Genomic DNA, 16,222 nt, shown 5'->3' with positions numbered 1-16,222 from the left:
TCTCTCAATAATAATAATACAGTGTGTGATCTCCTGTCTCAGCCTGAGGAACAGACAGTGAGCCTGTCTCTCAATAATAATAATAATACAGTGCGTGATCTCCTGTCCCAGCCTGAGGAACAGACAGTGAGCCTGTCTCTCAATAATAATAATAATACAGTGTGTGATCTCCTGTCCCAGCCTGAGGAACAGACAGTGAGCCTGTCTCTCAATAATAATAATACAGTGTGTGATCTCCTGTCCCAGCCTGAGGAACAGACAGTGAGCCTGTCTCTCAATAATAATAATAATACAGTGTGTGATCTCCTGTCCCAGCCTGAGGAACAGACAGTGAGCCTGTCTCTCAATAATAATAATAATACAGTGTGTGATCTCCTGTCCCAGCCTGAGGAACAGACAGTGAGCCTGTCTCTCAATAATAATAATAATACAGTGTGTGATCTCCTGTCCCAGCCTGAGGAACAGACAGTGAGCCTGTCTCTCAATAATAATAATACAGTGTGTGATTTCCTGTCCCAGCCTGAGGAACAGACAGTGAGCCTGTCTCTCAATAATAATAATCCAGTGTGTGATCTACTGTCCCAGCCTGAGGAACAGAGAGTGAGCCCGTCTCTCAATAATAATACAGTGTGTGATCTCCTGTCCCAGCCTGAGGAACAGTGAGTCTGTCTCTCAATAATAATAATACAGTGTGTGATCTCAACAGATGACTCTTGGGCATGTGCCTGTGTGTTGTTAGTTTGTGTGCTTTTCTATATATTGCCTGCTGCCGTGAAACACATCCACCTCGGGGATAATGAAGACTCCCTCTCTAAAGAAAACACAATGCATCTGAAAATGACTTTTCTACAAATGTTTTCACTCCTCTGGTGTCAAAGTACGGCATCTGCAGGAAGGGGCGACTTGTCCATCCATCGTCCAGCAGGCCCACTCTACAGCACATTAGACAGATGCCTGTGAAATCAGCACCTTCAGGCTGCTTTACAAATATATTATGTAATACAATGCGTATTTTTACGGTCACGTTAACTTGCACTGTTAGTGTGTGTTGTGAGTTCTGGTGTGAATGAAACATGGCTGCTGTGATCAAATAACATTCAGAGAAACTCCAGCTCTCAGTGTTTAAGAATATTAAACCTTTACTGACCACAGTGGTGTTGAAAGCGAAGCTCCACTAATGTCTGTCAGGAGCTCCTCAGAGCCTCAGCTGCAGAGACCGGCCTGGAGACGCCCATCCTTCTGACTTGAAACCTGACAGGTGATGAACAGGAAAGGTTTTTACTCGTGTGTCGGGACACCTGGAGTGACGGACTGGTTGGCATTGCAGCCCTGGCTTTCTCCTCAACTGGGATACGATCAGGTGGGGATTTTGTTTTCCTGGGGGTTTAAGTGGTGCACCTTGACTTGCAAATTCGTTTTTACTTTATGACAGTTTTTTTTAGTTGTTTTAAAGAACTTACTGTTTTGATTAGATGCATCAGAGATTGTGACTCTGCTTTTAGCTTCCCATTCCTTCCAAACAAAGGGTCTTCTGTTGTAGAGAACAGCACAGCATATCCAAAGCGAAGCGGGAGGGGACTGCAGTCCAGAGAAACCTTTAATTTTACAAAGAATGGAGGCAATTTCACACCTCTGGTTGTGCCAGAGGGTCCTCAGTGGAAGAGATACCAGGGTCCCCAGCACTGCTGTCACCTCTTCTTTACTCCTCCTATGCTAACAACTGTGTATCTACTGCTGTGAAAGGAATCAAGTCTGCAGATGATCCCACCAGAATAAAAAAAAAATCTGTAGAGGAAGGAGGTCACTGTTTTAATCAACTCCAAACAGACAGCACCCCAGGACACCAGACCCATGAGAACAGGGGCAGAGTATGCAGACTCCATACAGACAGCACCCCAGGAAACCAGACCCATGAGAAAAGGGGCAGAGCATGCAGACTCCACACAGACAGCACCCCATGAACAGGACCCATGAGAACACAGGCAGAGCATGCAAACTCCACACAGACAGCACCCCAGGACACCAGACCCATGAGAACAGGGGCAGAGCATGCAGACTCCACACAGACAGCACCCCAGGACACCAGACCCATGAGAACAGGGGCAGAGTATGCAGACTCCACACAGACAACACCACAGGAACTAAATCCAGGCTCCCAGCGCTGCCACCCACTGCGCCGCCGTCTCTCACCTTTTCACCTTTTCACCTCCACCTGCAGATCATGCCCAGTGAGCCCAGCGGTGTGAGGCTGGTGTCCAGCGCTGATGTGTCCCTGATAGTCCTGTCCCACAACCTGCGAGTCACCGTTTCTTCCACAAAATACTCCAGCCAGCGCCTTTTAGACTAAGGTTTCTTAAATTTCTGTTTTTCTCGCAGATTAGATTAAAAAAGCCGCCTGTTGACCTGCTGGAGGTCAGACCCGCCCCGGCAACAACTACTGCAGCTCCGTTGCCCCGGCAACCACGTTTTATTTAACAAAGTAAAATAAACACAGGAGAAAAGTTTGCAAACAAGACAAGAGAGCTCAGAAACCCACAGACACGACGGCAGTGGGTTTTGTTTCTGTGTCGAGTTGATAAACCAGGCAGGACGAGCGCTGCAAACACACTTGAGTACACATAACACAATCAGGGGTACACAAGACTCCTGCTTTTTATACAAACAGGTTCAACAGGTCAATAAAGATCAGGTCGGCACAGCAGTCATGATGTCTCATTTACAAAGAGTCTGAAGATTTGCTCGTCTCTTCCCAGAGCAGCTTCACTCCGGAGAGCAAGAAAGAGCTCCTGCCGAGTCCGTCTTGTAAGACAGACATAGAAAACCGCGACACGGTAAATACACTGACATTGTATAATTAATTCTGATGCTCAATCAAATCTGCGGAACACGTGTGGAGCGCAGTCCAGAGCACTATAAAGACTACATTTCCCACAAGCCCTGTGGTGACTTCCTTTTGACGTAATCGAGTCGCGTCTTTTTATTTTTAAATATAACAACAATACATGCCATAAAAACAAGAATACATATAACACAGAGTATAGTCATGGGTACATACGATAACACATGTACATGTTATGGAAAAAGATTAAACAAGTAATCTTGTTTAATAGTAAACAAAAGCAGATGAGGTCCATACATGTTTCAAATTGTCTGTACAGACGCATTTACATCCGTTTTAAAGTGTTTAAACATGGGTCTCCTCTCACAGCATTTCGTTAATTATTATATCGTGGAAGTATCATATTTTTTTAAATACAAACGATATTTTCATATTACTTTCAATAGGTTTAAAATGTAGTATTATTTAACTTCTTTAAAAGTAATGTCAATATTAGTTTCCTTCTTTACGTTATCTTTCAGAGTTGCTGTCACAAACGTCACAGTTATCATCTGTATTGATTTTCAATCTCTGCACAACGAGGATCTGTACGGAGGCGCTATTGGACTCGCCGCCATAGACTCGTGTATCTCTGTCGCCGCCCAGTGGACATTTCTCGAAAGTGCAGTTCTTTTTAACTTTTTATGGTAGCAATAAAAATAGATACAATACAAACAAGAGTATATTTATAGCACATCAATAATACCATCAGGGGTACATAGTATAATATATTTACACTTCTGAAAAAAAGATTAAACCAGGTTAATAAAGATAAGGGCTGATATAGTCTGTAAATACACTTTTACATCTATTTAAAATGTTCTAACGAAGCTGCCTGAGGAAAGACCTTACTGTTTTGATTACATGAATCAGAGATTGTGACTCTGCCTTTAGCTTCCCATTCCTTCCAAACAATTTCAATTTCACACCTCTGGTTGTGCCAGAGGGTCCTCAGTGGAAGAGATACCAGGGTCCCCAGCACTGCTGTCACCTCTTCTGTACTCCTCCTATGCTAACAGCTGTGTATCTACTGCTGACTCCGTGAAAGGAATCAAGACTCCAGATGATCCCACCCAAATAAAAAAAAAAATTCTGGAGTGGAAGGAGGTCTCTGCTTTAGTCGGCTGGTGCCGTGAAAACAACCTCTAACTCTATATAACTCCAACTGCCTGTGTCTCAGGAAGCCCTGGTCCGTTTGTAATGGAAAACCATTGAGAGCACTAGAATGACTGATTTCCATCTTCACTCTAGGTCACTGTGCTGAACAGCACATTACTGTATTCTGCATATGATATGTCTGTTATTTACACATTTTCTTTCTCACTTTGTCTGTCTGTCCGTTTGGATCAGGTATTTGGAGAGCACCACCACACCAGCCAAACTACCCAAACAGTTGCTTAGGCACTCAAGTGGACTTGATCAAATTAAACTTTCCAACCTAAACAGGAAAATAACAGTTCAAATGGATTCTACTGCCTTATTAATCATATTTCTCTTCTAAATTCTTTTAAAATAAAAACAAATATTTCTGACATGATACACACAAATAGCTATTTTTATACTTTCTGGTTATATTTCAATCTTATAAATGAAGCATTTCTTTCCTGCGGTTTGAGGTTGTTAAAGAGAAAGACCCCATACTATCACAACCCCCTTTACAGGCTGGTGAAAGAGGTGAAATGAGGTAGCGGAGGTGTAATTGAGTCGGACAGCAAACTCTCACCTGCTGCTTGCCAGGACAGGAATCTTACAAAGGTCCCCTCCTCCCAGGAAGGTCACAGTAACAATGATGATGAGTAACACGAATGATTACAGTTCAGGGCCCCAGCACTGCCACCCACTAAAATAAACATGACACACAAGAGAACCCACAAGACAGTCATGGAAATTCATGACACGATAAACACGCTGAAATGGTACAATATAATTAATTCTGATGTTCAATCAAATCACCGAAACACGTGGGCAGTGCGAGCCACAGAACTACAGAAACTACATTACCCATACGCCCTGTGGGCGACTTCCTTCTGACGTCATCGACTCGCGCCTTTTGAATTTTATTTTAATTTTGGGTTTATTGTATTTATTTTGTATTTTGTATCCATGTACAATACATTCATTCATTCATTACTCTTGTTTGCAATGCAATGTATTATTTGCATTCTTTGCTGTTGAAAATGCTTAAATATATTTAAAATTAAAATAACGTATTAATACGAACATTACTAACGGTATTTGAATTAAAAAAACTTTCGGTGAAATTTTGCTGAATGACCACCAAGCGGCGCCATTGGCACATCATTGTAAGAATAATCATTTCTAATAAATTTTCCAGTTTAATTCCACGGACCGGCCATCAGAGGGGCACTTTACTCGTCCTGCTGCTTCTGTTGAATTAATAATTGCTTAAATTATTGTCTGGTTAAATTGTCTGGTGGTAAGTATTTGTAATATAGGATTGCTCATGTCTGATCTGGAACACGAGATGGAAGTTTAACATGTGTGATTCACTGAGGTGGAGGGGTGGGAAATGACTGAAAGAAGTCTTGCCATGCTGTATTATTAATAGTAGTAGCAGTATTGTCGTATTAACACAAATCCTCAGACTCACTAATGTCTCCAATAGAACGACAATCTCACACATCAAATATTAGAGGACCCTTCCTTTATACCTAAAAGCTTTCAGTTGTTGGACAATGAAAAGAGTGCTTGCAGGAATCTAATTACTGTTGTTATAAACTCATTACAAGCTAATTGTCTCATTTCTTTTTTTTCTTTCTTCTCTTTTCAGCAGCAAATAAACCCATTACTTGATCGCTTACATTTCAAAACGCTCTGTATCAAACCAACAAATCGTTCATAAATTTAAACCATGTTTTTGAGAAACTAGCCTTAAAATCAAAATGACTACATTCATATGAAACACACTCAGAAACAATATCAAATGGTTTGATACAGAGTGCAGAAACAACTGAAGAGAACTACCAGAACTAAAACAACACCACACCACTCTGAGCTGCGCCTCAGATACTGTGAGGTACCGGGGCTTCAGTGTGAACAGTAACCTGGGGAAGGAACTGTCGTATCTTGAATATCTGATAACCTGCCCTCCTTACTGAGGACAATGTCCTGCATTAGAGTCAGACTGGCTTCCTACCAAACCGCCACACATCCCATCACATTCACACCTGGGCTCTGATGGCCCATCTGGACCCAGAACAGCAGAGCCTGGCACTGCTGGAGCAGCACTGTCAGACCTGGGCACTGCCAGGCAATCTGGACCCAGACCAGCAGAGCCTGGCACTACTGGAGCAGCACTGTCAGACCTGGTCACTGCCAGCCCATCTGGACCCAGAACAGCAGAGCCTGGCACTGCTGGAGCAGGACTGTCACACCTGGGCACTGCCAGCCCATCTGGACCCAGAACAGCAGAGCCTGGCACTGCTGGAGCAGGACTGTCACATCTGGGCACTGCCAGCCAATCTGGACCCAGAACAGCAGAGCCTGGCACTGCTGGAGCAGGACTGTCAGAGCTGGGCACTGCCAGTCAATCTGGACCCAGAACAGCAGAGCCTGGCACTGCTGGAGCAGGACTGTCAGACCTGGGCACTGCCAGCCCATCTGGACCCAGAACAGCAGAGCCTGGCACTGCTGGAGCAGGACTGTCACACCTGGGCACTGCCAGTCAATCTGGACAAGACCAGAGTTATGGTTTTCCAGGAGAAAGCCAGACCTCAGGGAAACGGGTACAAATTCACACTGAACAACAACACATTGGAGCACACATCCAGCTACACATATCTCGGTCTCACCATCAGCTCTTCTGGGAGTTTTGACCTGGCAGTGAAGGCACTGAGGGAGAAGGCACTCAGGGCTTTCTACGCAATAAGAAGGAGGCTCTTCAATGTCAACCCACCAACAAGAATTTGGCTCCAAATATCTGAAAGTGTAATCCAACCCATTGCCCTATACGGCAGTGAAGTGTGGGGTCCCCTCACAGACCAGGAGTACACTCTGTTGAAACTCCTCCTTGCGCAGAGAAAAACAGCTAACAGCGAGTGCAGGGCTGAATTAGGCCAGTACCCACTATTGATAAACATACAGGACAGAGTAATCAAACACTTGTTACACCTGAGAAACAGAGGCCACAATTCATACCACCACTAGGCCCTGCTGATCCCAGAGTACAGCTGGTCTTGACACCAGTCAGTCTCAGGACAGCACAGCTGCAGCAACACCAATCACAATCATCCAAATGCGGAGGGGACTGCAGTCCAGAGAAACCCAGCATTTGACAAGGACTGGAGGCCATTTCGCACCACAACTGTAGAACAGGATTCTTTCTGCACACCCAGTACTGGGGGCTGTGTCGGAGGCTCCTCACCAGAAGAGACTTGCATTCCTGTTGGCTCCTCTCGTTCTGTGATGATTTTAGACGTCGAATCGGGCAGGAGGCAGGCGCTCTTCGGGAGCTCTCGTCGCGTGCTATAACTCGGACCACGTGTTGGCACAATTGCTTCCTACATCGAAACAGAAACTTCAAACAACAAACCCCAACAAGAAATCTGTGCACACTTGGACTCCTGCTGCAGCTGAGGAGCTGTCACGCACACACCTCCTGTGTGGGTAGTGTTGGCCGTAGGACGTGTTGTTCACAGAGAGAAAAAATACACCATAGCAAGTCAGCACTCAAACAAACCAAAAGGCCAGTTTTATTGAAGTTGACGCAGCTGGCCACACAAACACTCACTGCGTCTCTTCACCAGGTATCAGAAACAAAATAAAGGAACAATCTTTTTATCATATCCACTCGCACCTTGCTCTCATTTCCAGACTCCTAACTTACCACTCCCAACAAACCCCAGTGCTCGCAACACCCTTTAAATAGGATTTGGCCCGTACCACTATGGATACAATAGGTGTAAAACAGAAAATTCACAAGACAAACAACACATAGCACAGCAGTCCGGACTACTTGGACACACAATTACATGAAACCCTTAACAATTCACAGGACAGACATTCATCAGATCTTCTATACCTAGTTGCCATTTTTTGCAATAACATTAGGCTCTGATAACCTCCCCTCTCAGCATTCCAGCAATGTTATGTTCCTCTAGCTAAGCTTCAGGCATATAACCAGTCTCCTATCTGTTTGCAACCTTTTGACCTTTCTGAGGACCCCTCAGAACAAATAGACACTGGCGTCTCCTCTCATGCAGTGCTGTTAAGACTTAAGCTAGTGGCATCCTACACTATGCTTTGTTCCTTTAGGGCCATTTCTCTAAAAATAGTGTTCTCTACCTTTTGATTCCCCTCCTGTCCACAGCTAGAACAACTGTTTGCTAACAAAGACTGTTTATCTGTCTGGAAAGGTCTCCAAACTGTTACCAATTCCAAAAGAAAATCCCCTCAGATACATCTTGATCACTCTCTACCAGATAACACATTTTACAGCAGGTCTGAAACACAAAGGATCTCCAACGACCTTGTCCATGGTAGTCTCGCAACTCCTCCAAATAATTCACATCCTGGGGATGAGAAATTGTCCCCCACTCAACTGGAGTGCCACACCCACTCACACTCAATCTCTCACGAAGACTTGACGCCGTTTACAAGTCTTGAGAATGCCCTGTGAAGCAAAGAACAGGATGTGTTAAGGCTATTCAAAAAGTGGAATAGCCTTAACACATCCAGTGGAAGGCCGATCCACTCCGGGTTTTCCGTAGCCGGAAGTCCGGGTCCGGTGGAAAGGCCGATCCACTCCGGGTTTTCCGTAGCCGGAAGTCCGGATCCGGTGGAAGGCCGATCCACTCCGGGTTTTCCGTAGCCGGAAGTCCGGATCCTGTCAGGATCCTGTCAGAAAGGGGCTTACCCAGTATTTTACCAGGAGGAAGCTCGTGTGGCTGAAGAGTGTGAGAGTGCCGAGCTTAGGTGTTATGGGCCCTTATCACTTCTTTGTTCACTCTCCGGGTCGGAGAAACCTGAAAAGAGACAAACGTTGTGAGACCATTTATAAGCTTGGTGACCTCGAATTAAACAGAACAATAGCAACACTGTTCTACAAACCTTTCATTGAAAGGGTTTTCAAACACTGTCCCACTTGCTGGTTTGGCAACATCAGTAGCTGGAATTGAATATGCAGCCATTAGTCTGCCTGGCAAAAAACAACCGGTCTCTCCAGTGGTCTGCATACAAGTGAACACACAAACCCCATACTATTAAAACCCCCTTTAGGGCACACTCACACCACAACACAATCAACCCGACAGACTCACCAACACTGGACTGCAGAAGCGGCAGGAAACCCTTGAGAACATGAGCAGAGCATGCAAACTCCACACAGACAGCACTCCAGGAAACCAGACACATGAGAACATGTGCAGAGCATGTGCGCCGTCTCTCAGCCTTTCACCTCCACATGCAGATCAGGACGCGACCGGAGACCGGAGACTCCTCACTCCTGCAGGAGGAGGCGCCGACGGACTCGCTCAGCCCAGCGCTTACATTTCCCCGACAGTCCTGTCCTACAGCCTGCGACTCACCGCTTCTTCCTTTTCTTCTGCGAAATGTCCACAAAATACTCCAGCCAGCGCCTTTTAGACTAAAGTTTCGGCTTTGCCAGCTGTCTCCCTCCCGGAGGTCAGATCGAAACAACTTCTGCAGCACCGTTTCCCCAGCAACCACGTTTTATTGACAAAGTAAAATAAACACAGGAGAAAAGTTTGCAAACATGCAGGCAGGATGAGCGCTGCAGACACATGCTGCTGCCCGGGTCCGTCTTGTGAAATAAACAGAATTTTGCACCCCAGGAACTAGACCCACGAGAACATAAGGAGAGCATGCAAACTCCACACACACAGCACCCCAGAAAACTGGAGCCACGAGAACATGAGCAGAGCATGCAAACTCCACACACACAGCACCCCAGGAACTAAATCCAGGCTCCCAGCGCTGCCACCCACTGCGCCGCCGTCTCTCACCTCCACTTGCAGATCATGACGCGACCGGAGACCGGAGACTCCTCACTCCTGCAGTAACACACCCCAGCAGGCGGAGGCGCCGACGGACTCGCTCATGGTGCAGTGAGCCCAGCGGTGTGAGGCTGGTGTCCAGCGCTGATATTTACCGACAGTCTGCGACTCACCGTTTCTTCCTTTTCTTCTGCATAATGTCCACAAAATACTCCAGCCAGCGCTTTTTAGACTAACGTTTCTGCTTTGCTCGCTGATTAGATTACAAAAGCCGACTGTTTACCTCCTAGAGGTCAGCTCGCAACAACTTCTGCAGCACCGTTTCCCCGGCAACCACGTTTTATTGACAAAGTAAAATAAACACAGGAGAAAAGTTTGCAAACAAGACGGGAGCTAAGAAACACGAGGACAGTGGGTTTGCTTTATGTGCCGGGTCGATTAACCAGCGCTGCAGACACGTGAAATACAAGAAAACATACACACAAGGGAACACATAAGAGAGACAAAGAAATACAAGACACGATAAATACGCTGAAATTGTATTAATATAATTCATTCTAATGTTCAATGAAATCAGCGAAACACATGGGCAGGGAAGCCCAGTGAACTACAGAGACTACATTACCCATAAGCCCTGTGGGCGACACCATTTTGACGTCATCGACTCATACTTTTGTATTTTTTATGAGACCAAAAACTACAAGAAAACGTAACGTAGCAGTCGTATTGTCAGGGTACATGCAATAATACATGTACATTTTATGGAAAAAAAGATTCAACAAGGTAAATGCAGATAAGGCCCGTCCATGCTTCAACGTTCTTACAACACAGAAACAGACACATTTCAGAAAGACATTCTGAAATAAAATGTCTTTACATCCGTCTTAAACTGTTCAAACACGGTCTCCTCTCACACCATTCCCTTAATAATTATGTTGCGCAAGTATAATAATGTTTTAAAATACAAACGATATTTTCATCTTCCTTTTCAATGGGATTAAAACGTAACAAATGTATTTCTTTCCGATTTCAAGTCTTTCCGATAGCGCTTTGAGACTCAGCTCCGTGTATCTCTGTCGCCACCCAGTGGACATTTCTCGGAAGTGTCACCGCCCGCCGGAATTCGGAAAAGTCCCGGGACTGAAGCTGTGTGACTGGACAAGAGCCTGTCTCCCGCCTCCTGCTGAAATCTCAGCGCCGATTGGACAAAAGCTGCTCACAGTCCGGATCCAGTGGAAGGCCGATCCACTCCGGGTTTTCCGTAGCCGGCAGTCCGGATCCAGTGGAAGGCTGATCCACTCCGGGTTTTCCGTAGCCGGCAGTCCGGATCCAGTGGGAGGCCGATCCACTCCGGGTTTTCCGTAGCCGGCAGTCCGGATCCAGTGGGAGGCCGATCCACTCCGGGTTTTCCGTAGCCGGCAGTCCGGATCCAGTGGGGGGCCGATCCACTCCGGGTTTTCCGTAGCCGGCAGTCCGGATCCAGTGGAAGGCCGATCCACTCCGGGTTTTCCGTAGCCGGCAGTCCGGATCCAGTGGAACGGCCGATCCACTCCGGGTTTTCCGTAGCCGGAAGTCCGGGTCCGGTGCAAAGGCTGATCCACTCCGGGTTTTCCGTAGCCGGAAGTCCGGATCCTTTACGATGCACGCAAGACTACGTTACAGATCACCGGAGTACATTATACAGTCAAATAAAGATAAGGTACGCACAGCTTTCATGTTGTGATACTTAGACATGGTTTGGAGACGTTCCCTCGTGTGTATTTTGAATTATTCAAATGAGTGTCGCTTTAATTTGGAAGCGCATCATTTCAGTGCATGAGCTTACCTGTTATATTGGGCGAGATTTCACACGGATAATCAAACAAGAACGAGTTTGCCCTGGAATCCAGTCCACTGCCCAACCTGAAAGTCAGAGCATGAGAACGGACGGATTGTATGGCGATTGTGGAGTTGCTCGACCACATCAAGTAGGCGAGAAGTACAATCTGCTACTACGACATACGGTCTAATTATTCAATTTTCGATTATTTCTCATCTTTAGGCTATTTCTACATCTAATAACGAGCGAGTATAATGATTAAGCCAATGATACATTATATTTTAGATTCGGTTCAGCAGTATTGAGCAGTAAAATAACATCAATTTGTCTACAGGAAATGTCAGAATTAGAAGCCTTCTTTACACCATTTTGCCGATCTGTTCAGAGTGTTTTAACAACAGAACAAAACAAAAACAAACGTAAGGTTTCTGGGCTGCTTTGAGATAGACAATTATCATCTATATTACTTTTAAATCTATGCACACTGTGTATCTTTACCGGGTCGATTCAATGTACAATTTTGTACTGACGCCTTAACCTTATTATTCATACAAAATCTGTTTGACAATAGTCATGTTTGATTCCACTCACTTTCCCCAAAGAGGTGCTCCAAAATAGTTTGACAAGATATTGTGAGATTGCGAGAGGGATCTGAAGTATTTATTAGTACACGTATAACTACATTGTTTTCCTTGTAGTCTAATAAAGGTTGTAAATTCTTCCATAGGTTCTGATGGGCTACTGTTAGTTTCTTAAAAGCATCAATACCTAGTTCCTGAATGATTAAATTAGGGAAACATACATCACCTACTTTGCTTAATTTTGTAAATAATACTGTCGGTATCGGTATTAGATGCTCTAAACCCTGTAGCATTTAGGCCTCCTTCTGCCCGTGTTTGACAAATAGCAACCATGAATAAAGTTTTTTTTTTATTTTACTAAGGTAGAGAACATCAAATCACAAAATCACCTTTTTGAAAATCTTAATACCAAGATATTTAATCACATCTTTTACATGTATATTACGTACGGAGCAGACACTTTCCAACAGCCACCAGTTCACTTTTCTGATATGTAAAGAAAGACCAGAAACAGAGGAAATGACTTGTATACGCATTTAATTGCTTTGTCCACCTCTGTGTGCTTTCTCAGAGAGAGAGAGTTGTATCCTCAGCCAATTGGGAACACCTGTCATCTCTTTATCCTGTACTTGAATAATACCCTGAAACTATTTGTTATAGGGGCGTAAGCAGTGGGAAGAGGAGTGGGCTCGTGTCGAATTGCCTTACCCGTTCCCAATCTGCAGGAGGTCCCACGACGGCAGGTAGCTGCTCCAGTCGCTGGAGCTCAGTTCGCTGTCGAGGGAGGACGAGGGCTCTGGCTCGGGGGAATCACGGCTCCACAGCTCCTACCTGTTGCAGAGTGTTTCTGCCCTCCCGATGGCCTCTGTGTTTTAGAAGGATCTGTCTCTTTTCGCTTGCTTACACCACAGGTTTCATCGACGATAGTGTGCATCCTGAAGCAGTGAGTTATCGGTCTTATTTCTACTGAGAAACAGTTCAAGCACTCACAAAACAATAACCAGGAGACGGTGTATGAAAAAGAATTGTAAGACTTGCAGAGTAGATTTGAATAGACAGTGGACGTCACACTGCATGCTTGAATATCAGAGATTCAATTCATTCTTTCCTGTAGGTTAACTTCCTGTTTGACATTGTTCCGCTGTCACTTCTTCACAAACTCATAACTCGCCGTGTTCAATTTTGTGTTGAGTTACAGGAACCTCAGCATCAGATGAAATCCTCTTCAGCGCCCCAGGGAGACTGGGGGACTTGCCAGATTTTCAGCTTTATCACTGGGTCCTTTGGCTCAGGGCTGTTGAGCAAAGTGCTCCCCTCTGCTGGAGAGCCACAGGGGCACTACAGAGCGGCCTCGTGTTCCCTGCTCCTGCCCGTGCCTGTGGACGGCCAGTGTGACCGCGCACGAGACAAAGTAGTGCATTCGTGGTGTAAATACAGAATGTTCAATAGCCGACTGAGGAAAGTTACAGAGACGGGAGTATACGTTCTGAAATAATGTGAACCACTGTTACTACACACAGACAGACTACTTAAAAATCATGTGGCTTTTTAAGGTCGTTTTGTCTGCCTAAAGTACGTTAGATTTGTCACAGCAAAGAGTTTGAATACTTACAGAATGCAGCAGCTAGAATTGTTACTTGGAGCAGAAAGAATGACCACATAACCCCCATACTTCTCTCTCTTCATTGGCTTCCTCTCGGGTACAGGGCGGACTTCAAACTCCTTCTACTTACTTACAAGGCTCTCAGAGGTCAGGCACCTGTCCTGCCTCGCAGGGATACTGCAGAGGAGAAATACTGTCTGTCATGGGCTGGGCACCATGTGAGTTGAATGCTGCATCAGTGCCATGGATCCAAGAGGGGCATCATGGATACAGCTGTCGTTTAGGAGGATTCTGCTGGTCTGCAGAGACCTGCATGGGGTACTGACATACAGATAACGTGATGGATGGATGGATTAATACCCGCATTCATTTCTTTCTTTTTTTTAAATGATATAATGTTAGCATGCCCAAAGGGGTTGGGCAGCCAGTTGACCTTGGACCCCTAGAGGATTTTATTCTCCTTACTGAGTCTTTGGTTCCTTTCCTCCATTGTCTTCAGTTCTGTATTCACAAAATGTATATTTACCTGCATTGTTAAGCGCCTTGGGGCAACCTTGTTGTGAAAGGTGCTATATGAAAATAAATTGAATTGAATGGAATGACAGAGTCACGGCTTTTCCAGTTTCCTCTCCTATTATCTTCTTTATCTGCACTCTAAAACACAGTGAAACCTTGAACCTTTCAACTGGACCACTGCCGTTCTACATCACAATGACTCTAACTAGGACGGAGACTTGAATGGGATGAAAAAGGAAAAGGCATTATTTGCAGGAAGAAATTAAACTGTTCCACCTGATCACTTGCTAAACAAAGTGATTCACTGGAGTGGAGGCGGTGAAAGCTTTGTGAATCAACTTACAAAAGGAAACATGTAAGAAACGTGGCTCCCATATTTAACCCTTGAAAAATCTATGAGTGTTATGTGGAGGTGAAAGTATTGTTCAATTATTCTAATAAAGCTCACTCAACTAAGACCCAGAAAAGTACCAGAGTATTCTCACCTAAGAGGAAATACTAACAAGTAGGATGTTCAAATGAAAAGCATTAAAAACTGAATGATCTTCAGTAGCTGAAATGATTATTGAGCTCTGGGTCACAGTGCTCCTGAAAAAAAATCAAATTTCAGCAGACACCCAAGGACAGCAGGTGAGCACCATGCTGAGCCAGTGTATAAGTGTATGAATCACAGTTTCAAGGAGCTTTTTTCAGTTTCGTTCCACTGATCGGCCAACACGGGGGGAACTTCAGTCTTACTCGCCCTATTGCATTAAGAAACTGTACAACATTCTCCAATAAGAACTTGCGACCTCACCTAACGAAAAGCAATTTGCGTAGCAGGGAAAGACTGGACTCCCACTGGGGATTTTTGTTTTTCATCCCGATGGTGATGTGCACTATATAGAACGTTGCTGGACCCTCCTCGGGAAGCGTGCAGAGATCACATTAGATGTGTTGCTCAAGCTCTTTATTGTCACGTACAGTAAACCCAGCAGTGTGGTCAGTGCGGGATGTGTTCTGTCCTGACGGCAGGGTCAGCAGCCAGAGGAGACCTGAAACACAAGACGGAGAGGTAAGACATTGATTCCGACAGAGAGAGCTTTCACACCGGATTACTGACAAGAGGAGCAATAAGAGAAGAGTTGTAAAGACACGCCGAAGAGAATATTCTCATCTAAGAGGAAATATTAACAAGTAGGATGTTCAAATGAAAAGCATTAAAAACTGTGTAGAGAAAACCGGTTCAGGGACGCCAAATATGTAATCATAGTGGCTCTCTGAAGGCACCAGTTCTGTAGGGTTTGGGCATTTACTGAGACAATTTTTAATTGTAGCAGTAAATCACAAAGTTGATTCTTCTGATGGCTTTAGAGTCCAACCATGCGACATAACTCAAACAACGCACACACACAGGTACTAATACACGAGGATACATTTATTAATACATAGAATATGCATATAAACCTAACAGATCTTATCGAGAGGGTTATCAGAATACAAAAGATATATATTCAATCAGTTACAAAGAGTTACACATCAAGAGAAAATACGTTCAGTATATCATTCATTAAGACCGTTTCGTAAAGTGAACTTGGTTACAACTTCTACATTAGATACTCAAAACAAGTACATAACTCTTAGGAATTAAATTGATATCAACTGGTTGGGATAACAATTGAATTCTCGAGCTGTAATGCATTGAAGTTGAATACTCATCCAATTTCTGGGGATTCAGATCTCCTGCGGGCACAAAGAAACAGTTGCAGGCTGTTGCTGTCCAATCCGCGCTCTCTGGCTCCGTGCCAGGCTGTGCTGTGCGGCTTGCGACGGTGCGCTGCAGATGCTCACTGACCGGCTAGTTAGTGTTGG

General features: G+C 44.8%; 2 long non-coding RNA genes across 7 annotated transcripts in view; one reads left to right on the top strand and one right to left on the bottom strand.

The window, feature by feature from the left end:
- The window catches only part of LOC148641291 (uncharacterized), a 28,849-nt gene extending 17,731 nt beyond the window's left edge, over nucleotides 1-11,118 (bottom strand). The window contains exons 1-3 of one of the 6 annotated variants that reach the window (XR_015930049.1): nucleotides 9,862-11,118; nucleotides 1,461-1,595; nucleotides 1,148-1,251 (exon numbers count right to left, since the gene is read on the bottom strand). This is a non-coding gene — a long non-coding RNA (uncharacterized LOC148641291). Of the gene's footprint in view, nucleotides 1-1,147; nucleotides 1,252-1,460; nucleotides 1,782-2,190; nucleotides 2,644-9,861 lie in introns of those variants that run through there. The other 5 variants (XR_015930050.1, XR_015930053.1, XR_015930051.1 and 2 more) reach the window with 5 other exon arrangements.
- Nucleotides 11,119-11,207: 89 nt separating this feature from the next.
- LOC148641290 (uncharacterized) lies at nucleotides 11,208-14,454 on the top strand. Its single transcript, XR_015930140.1, has 2 exons — nucleotides 11,208-11,551; nucleotides 12,913-14,454. It is a non-coding gene; the product is annotated as an uncharacterized LOC148641290 (long non-coding RNA).
- The last annotated feature ends 1,768 nt before the right edge of the window (nucleotides 14,455-16,222 follow it).

Source organism: Lepisosteus platostomus, chromosome 25 (assembly GCF_059453375.1).
Source record: "Lepisosteus platostomus isolate fLepPlt1 chromosome 25, fLepPlt1.hap1, whole genome shotgun sequence".
Taxonomy (NCBI): domain Eukaryota; kingdom Metazoa; phylum Chordata; class Actinopteri; order Semionotiformes; family Lepisosteidae; genus Lepisosteus; species Lepisosteus platostomus.
This window is presented reverse-complemented; position numbering and strand designations above follow the sequence as displayed.